The sequence below is a fragment of the Rhinoderma darwinii genome (assembly GCF_050947455.1).
Source record: "Rhinoderma darwinii isolate aRhiDar2 chromosome 3 unlocalized genomic scaffold, aRhiDar2.hap1 SUPER_3_unloc_11, whole genome shotgun sequence".
NCBI classification, from domain to species: domain Eukaryota; kingdom Metazoa; phylum Chordata; class Amphibia; order Anura; family Rhinodermatidae; genus Rhinoderma; species Rhinoderma darwinii.
Genome location: NW_027461736.1, coordinates 406,941 through 423,406, shown reverse-complemented (window position 1 = coordinate 423,406; position 16,466 = coordinate 406,941).

Below are 16,466 nucleotides of genomic sequence, written 5' to 3'. Positions count from 1 at the left end.
TATCTGCCTTTCTCTTCATGCGGTCCACCGCCAGCAGGATAGAAGATCGGTTCTGTTGTCATATCTGTAGAAAGTCCCTGAAGGTCGAGTCAGCTGCAGGCACCTTGGACATAGTAGAGACAGGAAGAGGTATACGAGGATGTTGGCCGTAGACGATGAAGAACAGACTGGAAGTGGTAGATTTACTAGTGTGGTTATTATAAGAGAACTCTGCCCATGGAAGCAGCTGCACCCAGTCATCATGCAGCCTGGAAAAAAGTGACGCAGATAGTTCTCCATAATCTGGTTAACCCTCTCGACTTGCCCATTGGACTGGGGATGATAGACCAAAGAGAAGTCCAATTTTACACCGAGGAGAACGCAGAGTGCTCTCCAAAACTTCGAGGTGAACTGTACCCCTCGGTCCAAGACAATATGTAGGGGCAAGCCGTGCAGACGGAAGATGTGTTGAATGAAGAGGTCAGCCAATCGCGTAGCAGACGGCAGACCGGTCAAGGGAACGAAATGAGCCATCTTAGAAAATCGATCCACCACCACCCAGATCCCACTGCAACCCACAGAAGGAGGAAGGTCCGTGACAAAGTCCATTGCGACATGCTGCCAGGGAGCAACTGGCACAGGCAGTGTTCGGAGCAGGCCAGCAGGTCTGGAGTGAGCAACTTTATTTGCTGCACATACCGTGCGTGAGGAGAAAAAGTCCATAACATCTTTGGGTAGCGTGGGCCATCAGAACTGATAGGCGATTAGGTCTTACAAGTACCCGCGTGACCTGCCAGCTTAGAACTGTGACCCCAGCGAAGAATTCTCCCTTTGTCTGCGAAACGCACAAAAGTCCTTCCCGGAGGAATGTCTCTAATTGCAGTGGATTCACAGAGAAGATGCAGGAAGGATTAATAATATTCTGTGGGGACTCCACAGTGTCCTCAGTTTCAATTGACCTAGACAAAGCGTCGGCCCTCACATTCTTGTCGGTAGTGGAGTTCAACGAGGATTCAACCGCTGGGCCGTCTGTAGGTAGGTCAAGTTCTTGTGATCTGTGAAGACCAGGATAGGATGAACTGTGCCCTCCAGTAGATGTCTCCACTCCTGCAGAGCCAGCTTGATGGCCAGTAACTCCTGGTCCCCAATCGAGTAGTTGCGCTCTGCGGAAGAAAACAGCTTGGAATAGTAGCCACATACCACAGCCTTGCCTTTCCAACATCTCTGGAACAACAGTGCACCAGCAACAACAGAGGAAGCATCTACCTCTAACGAAAACTGTAGGGATACATCAGGGTGGTGCAGAATAGAGGCTGACGTGAAGGCTTTCTTTAAGGATTCAAATGCGGCTTCTGCCTCCGGAGTCCACACTTCGGCATTCATACCCTTTTTAGTGAGGGTGTAGATAGGAGCAGTCAAAGATGAGAAGTTGGGGATGAACAGCCGGTAGAAGTTGGCGAATCCCAGGAAGCCTTATATGGCCCTTAAGCCTTGGGGGCGTGGCCATTCCAGGACAGCCTTTACCTTCTGAGGGTCCATCTTGAGGCCCTGATCGGAGATGATATAGCCCAGGAAGCGTAGAGACCTCTTCTCAAACATACACTTCTCCAGCTTGGCATACAGGCAATTCTCCCTTAGACGATGCAACACCTGGGGGACATGACTTTGGTGAGTTACTGGATCTGGGGAAAAAATCAAAATGTCATCGAGATACACCACAACACAGACATAGAGTAGATCAAGAAAAATGTAATTGACAAATTCTTGAAACACTGCGGGGGCGTTACACAGGCCGAAGGGCATAACTAGATATTCGTAGTGCCCATCACGAGTATTAAAAGCAGCCTTCCACTCGTCACCTCGACGAATCCGTATCAGATTGTAGGCCCCCCGCAGGTCCAGTTTAGAAAAAAAAATTGCCTCCCGTTTGCGGTCAAACAGTTCAGAAATCAAAGGCAGAGGGTACCTGTTCTTCACCATGATCTGATTCAGGCCTCGGTAGTCAATTCAAGGTCGTAGCGATCCATCTTTCTTCTTAAAGGGAATGTGTTGCCAGAAAAACATGTTGTTTTTTTTTTAGTTAAACAATTAGTGTTTAGGTGATTAAACATTGTTCTAATTTTTTATTTTTTTTTCACGAGTCAGGAAATATTATAAATTGGATTCAATTGGATTCTAATTTATAATATTTCCCATTGCTGGTCACTAGATGGAGTCATTCCCAAAATTGCAGCATTGCATGTGGTAAAGCAACCACATTGCTTTATGCTGCAAAATTGGGTAAAAAGCCCTCGCTCTAGTGAGCTCTCAGCATCCCCCCCCCTCCTTTATCCTGGCTAGTGCCGGGAGAAACGAGGGGTTTGAACGGTCTGACCTCCTACACTGTGTGTCGCCATTTTTTGAGCTAACACACAGTGTAGAAGGTTTACATACAGTAATAAACACACACTGAAACACAAACATACATAGAAATCACTTACCTAGAATTCTTAAAGAGCTTAGTTCAGTTATTTCTGTCCCCCTTTTCATAATATTCAGAGAATCTCTAGTGACTGGTATAGTGCCAAGGGACTGGCGCAGGGCAAATGTGGTGCCTATTTTCAAAAAGGGCTCTAGGTCTTCCCCGGGTAATTATAGACCAGTAAGCTTAACATCCATCGTGGGGAAAATGTTTGAGGGGCTATTGAGGGACTATATACAGGATTATGTGACAATAAATAGCATTATAAGTGACAGCCAGCACGGTTTTACTAAGGACAGAAGTTGTCAAACTAACCTAATCTGTTTTTATGAAGAGGTAAGCAGAAGTCTTGACAGAGGGGCCGCTGTGGATTTAGTGTTTTTGGACTTTGCAAAGGCATTTGACACTGTCCCCCATAGACGCCTAATGGGTAAATTACGGACTATAGGTTTAGAAAATATAGTTTGTAATTGGATTGAGAATTGGCTCAAGGACCGTATCCAGAGAGTTGTGGTCAATGATTCCTTCTCTGAATGGTCCCCGGTTATAAGTGGTGTACCCCAGGGTTCAGTGCTGGGACCACTATTATTCAACTTATTTATTAATGATATAGAGGATGGGATTAATAGCACTATTTCTATTTTTGCAGATGACACCAAGCTATGTAATATAGTTCAGACTATGGAAGATGTTCATGAATTGCAGGCAGATTTAAACAAACTAAGTGTTTGGGCGTCCACTTGGCAAATGAAGTTTAATGTAGATAAATGTAAAGTTATGCATCTGGGTACCAACAACCTGCATGCATCATATTTCCTAGGGGGCGCTACACTGGCGGATTCACTTGTTGAGAAGGATCTGGGTGTTCTTGTAAATCATAAACTCAATAACAGCATGCAGTGTCAATCAGCTGCTTCAAAGGCCAGCAAGATAATGTCGTGTATTAAAAGAGGCATGGACTCGCGGGACAGAGATGTAATATTACCACTTTACAAAGCATTAGTGAGGCCCCATCTAGAATATGCAGTTCAGTTCTGGGCTCCAGTTCATAGAAAGGATGCCCTGGAGTTGGAAAAAATACAAAGAAGAGCAACGAAGCTAATAAGGGGCATGGAGAATTTAAGTTATGAGGAAAGATTGAAAGAATTAAACCTATTTAGCCTTGAAAAAAGACGACTAAGGGGGGACATGATTAACTTATATAAATATATTAATGGCACATACAAAAAATATGGTGATATCCTGTTCCTTGTAAAACCCCCTCAAAAAACAAGGGGGCACTCCCTCCGTCTGGAGAAAAAAAGGTTCAAGCTGCAGAGGCGACAAGGCTTCTTTACAGTAAGAACGGTGAATTTATGGAATAGCCTACCGCAGGAGCTGGTCACAGCAGGGACAGTAGATGGCTTTAAAAAAGGGTTAGATAATTTCCTAGAACAAAAAAATATTAGCTCCTATGTGTAGAAATTTTTCCTTCCCTTTTCCCTTCCCTTGGTTGGACTTGATGGACATGTGTCTTTTTTCAGCCGTACTAACTATGTAACTATGTAACTATGTAACTATATACCTGCTCCAGTCGCCGCCGCCGCTCCCTCCGGTCCATCCGCTCCGTCTGCTGCCGCTGCTCCATGTGCACAAGTCCGGAAGCCGCGACCGGAAGTAGTAATCTTACTGCCCGGCCGCGACTTACGGTCCACAGGAAAATGGCGCCGGACGGCGCGCATTTCAAATTGAACTGTGTGGGAGCGGCGCATGCGCCGTTCCCACACAGCGGCGTACATGTTAGTGGATGGAACGGGCCCCGTTCGCAGTCCCTATGGGACTGGAGCTGCCGTATTCCATGTCTGTATGTGTCGTTAATCGACACACACAGAAATGGAAAAAAAAATGGCAGCCCCCATAGGGAAGAAAAAGTGTAAAAATAAGAAAAAGTAACACACAAACACACAAATTAATCCAATTGTTTTAAATAAAGCACTAACATCTTTAACATATTTAAAAAAAAATTGTGATGACACTGTTCCTTTAACAAAGAAGGACCCCGCTCCGGCCGGGGATGAGGATTTACGAATGAAGCCCTCTCCAGATTCTCCTTACTTTAGGCCGACATAAACTGGGTCTCTGGCAAGGAGAGAGGTACACTCTACCGCAAGGAGTAAATGACTCAGGAACTAGGTACATCGGACAATCATATGCCCGGTGTGGCGGCAAGGTCTCAGCCTCCTTTTTATTGAAGACATCGGAGAACATGGAGAAACAAGAAGGGAACCCTGCCAATGACTGAAGCGGAGAAGACTTTAGAGACTGGACATGACCCAGACAGCGGTCAAGACACTTCGTACCCCACTGGAGAACGTCTCCAGAGTTCCAATCTAGGACTGGGGCGTGCAGACGGAGCCAAGGCAAACCCAGCAGCACGGGTTTGACGGCCTTAGACAGGACAAACAGGGAGATGAGCTCAGCATGAAGAGCTCCCACTTGGAGTCTCAACGGCTTCATCACAGACACAACTAGGTCAGCGAATGGCAGTCCATCCACCGAAGTAACGATCAATGGCTTTTCTAGCAGGACAGTAGGCAACTGAAGAAGATCCACAAGGTCTTGGCAGATGAAGTTGGCTGTAGAGCCAGAGTCCAGGTAGGCAGACCCCGGATGGGACCTCTCGCCAGCAATGATGTTTACGGGAATAAATAGTTTGGAAGAGAGTTCTTGCTTAAATGCAGTGACGCCCAGGGTTGTCTCTCCAACCAAACCTGTTTTTTTTTGGCTTCTGAGGACACAGATGCACGACATGGCCAGCGAGGCCACAATATAAACATAGTCCAGAGGTGCGCCTGCGCTTTTTCTCCTGGACCGACAATTTTAGCCGGTCCACTTGCATCGGAACCTCGGGCAAAGCAAAAGAAGCAGGCAAGAGGGATTGCTGGAAGTTGGGCGCCAGTCTAGGAAGCCATCTCTCCCGACGAACTTCATGAGATCTCTCCCTCAGCCTTATGTCTACCCGAGTGGCAAGCAGAATCAAGTCATCCAAGGCAGGTGGCAAGTTCGTCCTTGATCTCGGAGGACAGACCATGCCAAAAGGATGCTACCAACACCTCATTGTTCCAGGATAGCTCTCCTGCCAGGGTCCGAAACTGGATGGTATATTCACCCACGGAGGTGTCCTCTTGGCGAAAGTTGAAGATAGCAGTGGCAGCCGACAAAAATTGCCCTGGCTCCTCGAAAACAGTCCGGAATAACTGCACGTACCCCTGGAAGTCTTGGGTCTCGGGTCCTTGACGTTCACAGAAGGGGTTTGCCCACGCCAGGGCCTTGACGGCAAGTAGAGACATGATGAAGGCGATCTTGGTACCATCCGACGGAAATGCTCGGTCGTGCAGGGTAAAATGAATATAGCATTGGTTCAGAAACCCCCGACTGGCGTCTCCATAGAACCGAGAGGGCAATGGCAGCGAGAACCGAGGATCCGATCCGGAACTACCAGGAGGTGTAGCAGGAGGGTGGACCTGAGGAGTTTGCATAGAGGAAGGAAGAGAAGCAACTAGCGTCCCTAGCTGCTGTGCCATAGAGTCCACTGCCACAAGAAGTTGATCTTGTCTAGCTCGGAGATCCAGCAGGTCCACATGCATGGCTTGGGAGGGTGACATGCCTTTGAATTGACCAGTGGAGTCCATGGCCAGAGCTTACTATCACGATGTGGCGTGTGGACCCACTGGGAAGTACCGCATAGCGGGATGGCAGCTGGCCAATTAGGTAAGTACAGAGTCAATAGTTCAGAGAGGATACCTGAGGCAACATAGACAGTAGCAAGGCAGGCACGTCTGGGACCAGGCGGCGGTTAGACGTCAGGTGTGGCGTAGCAGGACAGGCGTGGAAAGCAGCACAATATGGCAACAGCTCAGCACGGCACTAGAACAGGATAGCACGGAAACAGGAAACATGAACAGGGTACACTGGGCAACTGGAAGACACTAGTAGACCATTAGCACGACAAACTTCGGGTAACAAACCACGATCTGGCAAGGATCAAGAGGGCAGAGCCCATTTTATAGCCCAGCATCCTGGGCTAGATTGCAGACTTCCTGCAATATGCGCGCACTGGCCCTTCAAGACTGTTCACGCGCGGGCGTGCGCGCCCTCCTGGAGACAGTCTCGGTATCCGGAAGTGAGTGCCGGTGCCTCACATGGGACGACGCTGCACACAAGTCAGATGTCCATTGCCACGGCCGTCGAAGGGTAAGTCAGCCATAGACGTTACACATCCTATCAGTCCCTATGTGGTGTGGTGGTATTATTAAGTCACTAAGTGGTAATGGTGTAGCGTTATTATTCAGTAACAGTATGGGTATATTATTCAGTCACTATGTGGTTATGATGTGGCGGTATTATTTAGTAACAGTATGGAGTTATTATTCAGTCACTATGTGTTTATGGTATGGTGGTACTATTCAGTAAGAGAATTAGGGTATTATTCAATCACTATGTAGTTATGGTGTGGTGGTATTATTCAGTAACAGTACGGGGGTATTATTTAGTCACTATGTGTTTATGGTATGGAGGTACTATTCAGTAACTGTATGGGAGTATTATTCAGTCACTTTGTGGTTATGATGTGGCGGTATTATTCAGTAACAGTATGGGGTTTTATTCAGTCACTATATGGTTATGATGTGGCGCTATTATTAAGTATCAGCACGGGGGTATTGTTCAGTCACTATGTGGTAATGGGGTGGCGGTATTATTTAGTAACAGTATAGGCATATTATTCAATCACTATGTAGTTATGGTGTGGTAGTATTATTCAGTAGCAGTATGGGGGTATTATTCAGTCACTATGTGGTTATGATGTGGCGGTTTTATTCAGTAACAGTATGGGGGTATTATTCAGTCACTATGTGGTTATGGTGTGGTGGTATTATTTAGTAACAGTATGGGGGTATTATTCAGTCACTATATAGTTATTGTGGGGCGGTATTATTCAGTAACATTATGGGGGTATTATTCAATCCCTATGTGGTTATGGTCTGGCGGTATTATTCAGTATCAGTGCGGGGCTATTATTCAGTCACTATGTGGTTATGGTGTGGTGGTATTATTCAGTAACGGTATTATGGTATTATTATGCAGTCAGTATGTAATTATTATCTGGTGGTATTATTCAGTAACCGTATGGGGGCATTATTCAGTTACTATGTGGTTATGGTGTGGCAGTATTATTCAGTAACAGTATGGGGGTATTATTCTGTCACTATGTGGTTATGGTGTGGTGGTATTATTTAGTAACAGTATGGGGGTATTATTCAGTCACTATATAGTTATTGTGGGGCGGTATTATTCAGTAACATTATGGGGGTATTATTCAATCCCTATGTGGTTATGGTCTGGCGGTATTATTCAGTATCAGTGCGGGGCTATTATTCAGTCACTATGTGGTTATGGTGTGGTGGTATTATTCAGTAACAGTATTATGGTATTATTATGCAGTCAGTATGTAATTATTATCTGGTGGTATTATTCAGTAACCGTATGGGGGCATTATTCAGTTACTATGTGGTTATGGTGTGGCAGTATTATTCAGTAACAGTATGGGGGTATTATTCTGTCACTATGTGGTTATGGTGTGGTGGTATTATTTAGTAACAGTATGGGGGTATTATTCAGTCACTATGTGGTTATAGTCTGGTGGTATTATTCAGTAACAGCATGGGGGTTGTCACGATGCGGGGTGTGGACCCACTGGGCTGTACCACATAGCGGGATGGCAGTTGGCCAAACAGGTACAGTACAGAGTCTATAGTTCAGAAAAGGGTACTTGTGGCAACTCGGACAGTAGCAAGGCAGGCTCGGCTGGGGCCAGGCAGACATCAGGCGTAGAGTAGCAGAACAGGCGTGGAATATAGCACAACACAACAACAGCTCAGCACGGCACTTGACCAGGATAGCACGGGATACAGGATACAGGTACGGGGAACACTGGGAACTGGAAGACACTTAGGAGACCATTTGCAAGACAAACTTTGGGTAACTAACAATGCTCAGGCAAAGAATAAGAGGGCAGAGCCCTTTTTATAGTCCAGTAGCATTCTGGGCTTGATTACAGACTTCCTGCAATATGCACACACTGGCCCTTTAAGACCATTCACGCGCAGGCAGGCGCACCCTCCGGGAGACAGTCTCGATGCCAGGAAATGAGTGCCGGTTCCTCACAGGAGGACGACGCTGTAGAGAGCACACATGTCCATGGCCGCGGCCGTCGAGGGGTAAGTCAGAACGACGGACTGCAGCCATAGACGTTACAGTATCCCCCCTCTTACGCCCCCCCTTCTTGGGACCAGAGCGGGAGAGAAACTTCCTCACGAGGACAGGGGCATCGATGTTCTCCTCTGGCTCCCAAGACCTATTTTCTGGACCGAATCCCCTCCAATCCACCAAATGAAACGTCCTTCCTCCTACCTTCTTGGTGGTCAGAATCTCCCTTACCTCGAAAGCCGCCAGGAGCCACTGTGGAACAAGGAGTCCTTGCGTAGCGGTTTAGGACCACTGCCTTCATCAAGGAGACATGGAAGGAGTTAGGGATCTTGAGGATAGGAGGCAGCCGCAGCTTGTAAGACACTGGGTTAATCTGTAGCAGGATCTCGAAGGGTCCGAGGAACATGGGAGAAATTTTGCAGGACGGCACACTCAGCCAGATGTTCTTTGACAACCAGACTTTCGTACCTGGAAGAAACTGCAGAGGATCCCGTCTTCTAGTATCTGCCTTTCTCTTCATGCGGTCCACCGCCAGCAGAATATAAGATCAGGTCTGTTGCCATATTTGCAGAAAGTCCCTGAAGGTAGTCAGCTGCAGGCACCTGGGACATAGTAGAGACAGGTATTCAAGGATGTTGGCCGTAGACGATGAAGAACGGACTGGAGGTGGTGGACTCACTAGTGTGGTTATTATGGTAGAATTCTGCCCACGGTTGCAGCTGCACCCAGTCATTATGCCGTCTGGAAACAATGTGACATAGATAGTTCTCCATAATTTGGTTAACCCTCTCAACTTGCCCATTGGACTGGGGATGATAGGCCGAAGAGAAGTCCAACTTTACACTGAGGAGGGCGCAGAGTGCTCTCCAAAACTTTGAGGTGAACTGGACCCCTCAATCCGAGACAATATGCAGAGGCAAGCCGTGCAGACGGAAGATGTGTTGAATGAAGAGGTCGGCTAATCGTGCAGCAGAAGGCAGACCAGTCAAGGGGATAAAATGAGCCATTTTAGAAAATCGATGCACCACCACCCAGATCACAATGCAACCCGCAGAGAGAGGCAGATCCGTGACAAAGTCCATTGCAACATGCTGCCAGGGAGCAACGGGCACAGGCAGTGGTTGGAGCAGATCAGCTGGCCTGGAGTGAGCAACTTTATTTGCTGCGCATACCGTACATGAGGAGACAAAGTCCATGACGTCTCGTGAAAACCTCGGTAACAGTGATCACAATATAGTTACATTTTACCTATACTGTAAAAAACAAACACAGGCTGGGGGGGGGGGGCAAAAACATTTCATTTTAAGAAGGCCAATTACCCCAGGATGAGGGCTGCTATTCAGGATGTAGACTGGGAAGAACTAATGTCAAATAATGGTACAAATGATAAATGGGAGATTTTCAAATCTACTTTGGGTAATTATACTGCAAAATTTATTCCTAAAGGTAACAAGTATAAACAACTCAAATTAAACCCCACATGGCTTACACCTTCTGTAAAAAGGACAATACATGACAAAAAAAAGGACATTTGAAAAATACAAATCTGAGGGCACATCTGCAGCCTTTGTAAATTATAAAGAGCTTAATAATATTTGTAAAAATGTAATAAAATCAGCAGAAATACAAAATGAAGGGCAAGTGGCCAAGGATAGTAAAACAAATCCCAAAAAATGCTTCAAGTATATAAATGCAGAAAAGCCAAGGTCTGAACATGTGGGTCATACTAGATAGTGGTAATGGGGAGTTGGTGACAGGGGATCAAGAGAAGGCAGAGTTACTAAATGGGTTCTTCAGCTCTGTATATACAACAGAAGAAAGAGCAGCTGATGTAGCCGGTGCCAGTGCTGAGGAACTGATGTAGGCGGTGCCAGTGCTGTTAATATATCAGTTGATATACTGAATTGGATGAATGTAGATATGGTCCAAGCTAAATTCAATAAAATAAATGTACACAAGGCCCCGGGGCCAGATGGGTTACACCCTAGAGTTCTTAAAGAGCTTAGTTCAGTTATTTCTGTCCCCCTCTTCATAATATTTAGAGATTCTCTAGTGACTGATATAGAGCCAAGCGACTGGTGCAGGGCAAATGTGGTGCCTATTTTCAAAAAGGGCTCTAGGTCTTCCCCGGGTAATTATAGACCAGTAAGCTTAACATCCAGTGTGGGGAACATGTTTGAGGGGCTATTGAGGGACTATATACAGAATTATGTGACAATAAATGGTATTATAAGTGACAGCCAGCACGGTTTTACTAAGGACAGAAGTTGTCAAACTAACCTAATCTGTTTTTATGAAGAGGTGAGCAGAAGCCTAGACAGAGGGGCCGCTGTGGATATAGTGTTTTTGGACTTTGCAAAGGCATTTGTCACTGTCCCTCATAGACATCTAATGGGTAAATTAAGGACTATAGGTTTAGAAAGTATAGTTTGTAATTGGATAGAGAATTTCCTCAAGGACAGTATCCAGAGAGTTGTGGTCAATGATTCCTACGCTGAATGGTTCCCGGTTATAAGTGGTGTACCCCAGGGTTCAGTGCTGGGACCACTATTATTCAACTTATTTATTAATGATATAGAGGATGGGATTAATAGCACTATTTCTATTTTTGCAGATGACACCAAGCTATGTAATATAGTTCAGTCTATGGAAGATGTTCATGAATTGCAGGCAGATTTAAACAAACTGAGTGTTTGAGCATCCAGTTGGCAAATGAGGTTTAATGTAGATAAATGTAAACATATGCATCTGGGTACCAACAACCTGCAGGCATCATATGTCCTAGGGGGGGGGGCTACACTGGGGGAGTCACTTGTTGAGAAGGATCTGGGTGTACTTGTAAATCATAAACTAAATAACAGCATGCAATGTCAATCAGCTGCTAAAAGGGCCAGCAAGATATTGTCGTGTATTAAAAGAGGCATGGACTCACAGGACAGGGATGTAATATTGCCACTTTACAAAGCATTAGTGAGGCCTCATCTAGAATATGCAGTTCAGTTCTGGGCTCCAGTTCATAGAAAGGATGCCCTGGAGTTGGAAAAAATACAAAGAAGAGCAACGAAGCGAATAAGGGGCCTGGAGAATCTAAGTTATGAGGAAAGATTAAAAGAACTAAGCCTATTTAGCCTTGAAAAAAGACGACTAAGGGGGGACATGATTAACTTATATAAATATATTAATGGCACATACAAAAAATATGGTGAAATCCTGTGCCATGTAAAACCCCCTAAAAAAACAAGGGGGCACTCCCTCCGTCTGGAGAAAAAAAGGTTCAAACTGCAGAGGCGAAAAGCCTTCTTTACTGTGAGAACTGTGAATCTATGGAATAGTCACCACAGGAGCCGTCACAGCAGGGACAGGAGATGCTGCAAAAAAGGCAAAGATAATTTCCTAGAACAAAAAAATATAAGCTCTTATGTGTAGAAATATTTTACTTCCCCTTTCCCATTCCTTGGTTGAACTTGATGGACATGTGTCTTTTCTTCAACCGTATGAACTATGTAACTATATAACTATGTCTTTGAGCAGTTTGGGCCACCAGAACTGACGGGCAACTAGGTCTCGGGTCTTACGGGCACCCGCTTGACCTGCTAGCTTGGAACTGTGACCCCAGCAAAGGATTCTTCCTCTGTCTGCCAGACGAACAAAAGTCCTTCCCGGAGGAATGTCTCTAACTTGCAGAGGGTTCACAGAGAAGATGCAGGAAGGATCAATAATATTTTGTGGGGACTCCAAATGACCTAGACAAGGCATCGGCCCTCACATTCTTGTTGGCAGGTCGGTAGTGGAGTTCGAACCGGAACCGAGCAAAGAACCTGGCTTGACGAGGATTCAACCGTTGAGATGTCTGTAGGTAGGTCAGGTGCTTGTGATCCGTGAAGACCAGTATAGGATGGACTGCACCTTCCAGTAGATGTCTCCACTCCTGCAATATCAGCTTGATAAGCCAGTAACACTCGATCTCCAATCGAGTAGTTGCGCTCCTAGGAAGAAAACAGCTTAGAATAGTAGACACATACCACAGTCTTGCCTTTTGAACCTTTCAGGAGCAACAATCCAACAGCACCGACAGAAGAAGCGTCCACCTCTAATGAAAACTGTAGGGATACATCAGGGTGGTTAAGAATAGAGGCTGATGTGAAGTCTTTTTTTTAAGGACTCAAATGCGGCTTCTGCTTCTGGAGTCCACACCTTGGCATTCATACCCTTTTTAGTGAGGGTAGAGATTGATGCTGTCAAAGTCGAGAAGTTGGGAATAAACAGCCAGTAGAAGTTGGCGATTCCCAGGAAGCATTGTATGGCTCTTAAGCCTTGGAGGTGTGGCCATTCCAGGACAGCCTTTACCTTCTCAGGGTCCATCCTGAGACCCTGATCGGAGATGATATAGCCCAGGAAGGGAAGAGACTTTTTTTCAAACACGCACTTCTCTGCTTGGCATAAAGATGATTCTCCCTTAAACGGACCAACTCCTGGCGGACATTACTCTGATGAGTTACATAGATGAGATCACGAAAAATGTCATTGACAAATTCTTGAAACTCCGCAGGGGCGTTACACAGGCCGAAGGGCATAACTAGGTATTCATAGTGCCCATCACGTGTATTAAATACAGTCTTCCACTCGTCACGCTGACAAATCCGGATCAGATTGTAGGCCCCCCGCAGGTCCAGTTTAAAAAAAAAATGTGCCCCCTGTATGTGATGAAACAGTTACGAAATCAAAGGCAATGGGTACCTGTTCTTCATTATAATCTGGATGTGGCCTTGGTAGTCAATGCAGGGTCGGAGGGATCCATCTTTTTTTTCATGACAAAGAAAAACACAGCTCCGGCCAGGGATGAGGATTTAGGATTTATGAAGCCCCTCTCCAGATTCACCTTAATGTAGGCAGACATAGACTGGGTCTCAGGCAAGGAGAGAGGGTACACTCTACCGCAAGGAGGGGACGAGTCAGGAACCATGTCGATCGGACAATCATATGCTCGATGTGGCGGCAAGATCTTTGCGTCCTTCTTATTGAAGACATCAGAGAACATAGAGTAACAAGGAGTCAACCCTGCCAATGACTGATGCGGAGGAGACTGCGGTGGATGGATATGACCCAGACAGCTGTTGAGACACTTGGGATCCCACTGGAGAACGTCTTCAGAGTTCCAATCCAGGACTGGGGCGTGCAAACGGAGCCAAGGAAAACCAAGCAGCACGGGGTTGACGGCCTTGGGCAGGACAAACAGGGAGATGAGCTCAGAGTGAAGAGCTCCAACTTGAAGTCTCAATGGCTTGGTCACAGACAAAACTGGGTCAGGTAATGGCTGTCCATCTACCGAGGCAATGATCAACGGCCTTTCCAGCAGAACAGTGGGCAACTGAAGAAGATACACAAGGTCTTGGTAGATGAAATTGGCTGCAGAACCAGAGTCCAGGTAGGCAGAGACCGCATGGGGCTTCTCGCCAGCAATGATGGTCACGGGAATGAACAGTTTGGAGGAGAGTACTCGATTAAATGCAGTAGCGCCCAGGGTTGTCTCTCCAACCAATCCTAGGCGTTGGGGTTTTTAGGCTTTTGTGGACACAGATGTATGACATGGCCAGCGAGGCCGCAATATAGACAGAGTCCAGAGGTGCGCCTGCGCTGTTCTCTTGAACGGACAATTTTAGCCGATCCACCTGCATCGGAACCTCGGGCAAAGCAGTAGAAGACGGTAAGAGGGGTTGCTGGAAGTTGGGCGCCAGTCTAGGAAGCTGTCTCTCCTGTCGAACCTCATGAGATCTCTCCCTGAGCCTTATGTCCACCCGAGTAGCAAGCAGAATCAGGTCGTCCAAGGCAGGTGGTAGATCTCGAGCAGCAAGTTCGTCCTTGACCTCTGGCGATAGACCATGCCAGAAAGACGCTACCAAGGTCTCATTGTTCCAGGACAGTTCTCCTGCCAGGGTCCGGAACTGGATGGTGTATTCACCCACGGAGGTGTCCTCCTGGCGAATGTTAAAAATAGCAGTGGCTACCGACGAGACTCGTCCTGGCTCCTCAGGAATAACCGCACGAACCCCTGGAAGTCTTGGGTCTCGGATCCTTGACGTTCCCAGATTGGGTTCGCCCATGCCAGGGCATTGCCGGAAAGTAGAGACATGATGAAGGTGATCTTAGTTCCGTCTCACGGAAACGCTCGCGCGTGCAGGGTAAAATGGATATGGCATTGGTTCAGAAACCCCCTGCACGTACTTGCGTCTCCATGAAAACGAGGAGGCAATGGCAGCGAGAACAGAGGATCCAAACCGTAACTGCCAGGAGGTGTAGCAGGAGGGTCAATCGGAGGAGCTTGCATAGGAGCAGGAAGGGAAGCAGCTAGCGCGCCAAGCTGCTGTGCTATTGTCATGTCCGTGGCTGTGGGCTGTGAGCTCCGTTCCTCTCCTGACAGCCGCAGCCACGAGTCGGCAAGCGCTGGTCCCAGCCTCCTCCTCAGGAGAAGCCAGCACTCGCGTCTACTCACCAATGCTGGATCCCGTATGGGATACGCTCGCGCCCGCTCTTAAAGGGGCAGCACGCGCACCGGACCTCGTTCCTGACCTTTGACCTGTGAGTACTTTGGACTATAAGAGGGGTTCAGCCCCTTAGTTCTATGCCTGAGCTTTGTTGTTGTATCCCTAGTCTGTCTTGCAAATGGCCCCCTAGTGCTTCCTGCTCCCAGTGTTTTTCTGTTCCTGTTTCCTGTTCCTGTATCCTGAATCTAGTGTCGTGCTTGCTGCTCTGTGTTGTGCTGTATGCTATGCCTAACCTGCTTCTCCACACCTGACGTCCACCTGCTGCCAAGTTCCTGCCTAGCCTGCCTTACTTCTTTCCGAGCTGCCACATGTACCCTATACGAACTATAGACTTTGACCTGCGTCCTGTTGGCCAGCTGCCATACCGCCAAGACGGTACGGCCCAGTGGGTCCACGAACCCTCCGTGACAGCCATGGAGTCCACTACCACAAGAAGTTGGTCCTGTCTTGCTCGGAGATCCTGCAGGCCTGCCTCCATGGCTTGGGAGGGTGACATGCCCTTGAATGGACCAGCGGGGTCTATGGCCTGAGCGTACTGTCACGATGCAGGGAGTGGACCCACTGGGCCGTACCACGTAGCGGGATGGCAGCTGGCCAAACACATACAGTACAGAGTCTATAGTCCAGAAAAGGGTACCTGTGGCAACTCGTACAGTAGAAAGGCAGGCTCGGCTGGGACCAGGCAATAGGTAGACGTCAGGCGTAGAGTAGCAGAACAGGCGTGGAATATAGCACAACATGACAACAGCTTAGCGCGGCACTTAACCAGGATAGCACGGGATATAGGTTACAGGTACGGGGAACACTGGGAATTGGAAGAGACTTAAGGAGACCATTTGCAAGACAAACTTTGGGTAACTAACAACGCTCAGGCAAAGAACAGAGCCCTTTTTATAGCCCAGTAGCATTCTGGGCTTGATTGCAGACTTCCTGCAATATGCGCGCACTGGCCCTTTAAGACCGTGCACGCGCGGGTGCGCGCGCCCTCCTGGAGACAGTCTTGATACCAGGAAGTGAGTGCCGGTGCCTCACAGGAGGACGACGCTGCAGAGAACACACATGTCCATGGCCGCGGCCGTCGAGGGGTAAGTCAGAACAACGGACCGCGAACATAGACATTACAGGGGTATAATTCAGTCACTATGTGTTTGCGGTGTGGCGGTATTATTCAGTAACAGTTTGGATGTATTATTCAGTCACTATGTAGTTATGGTGTGGCAATATTATTCAGTAACAGT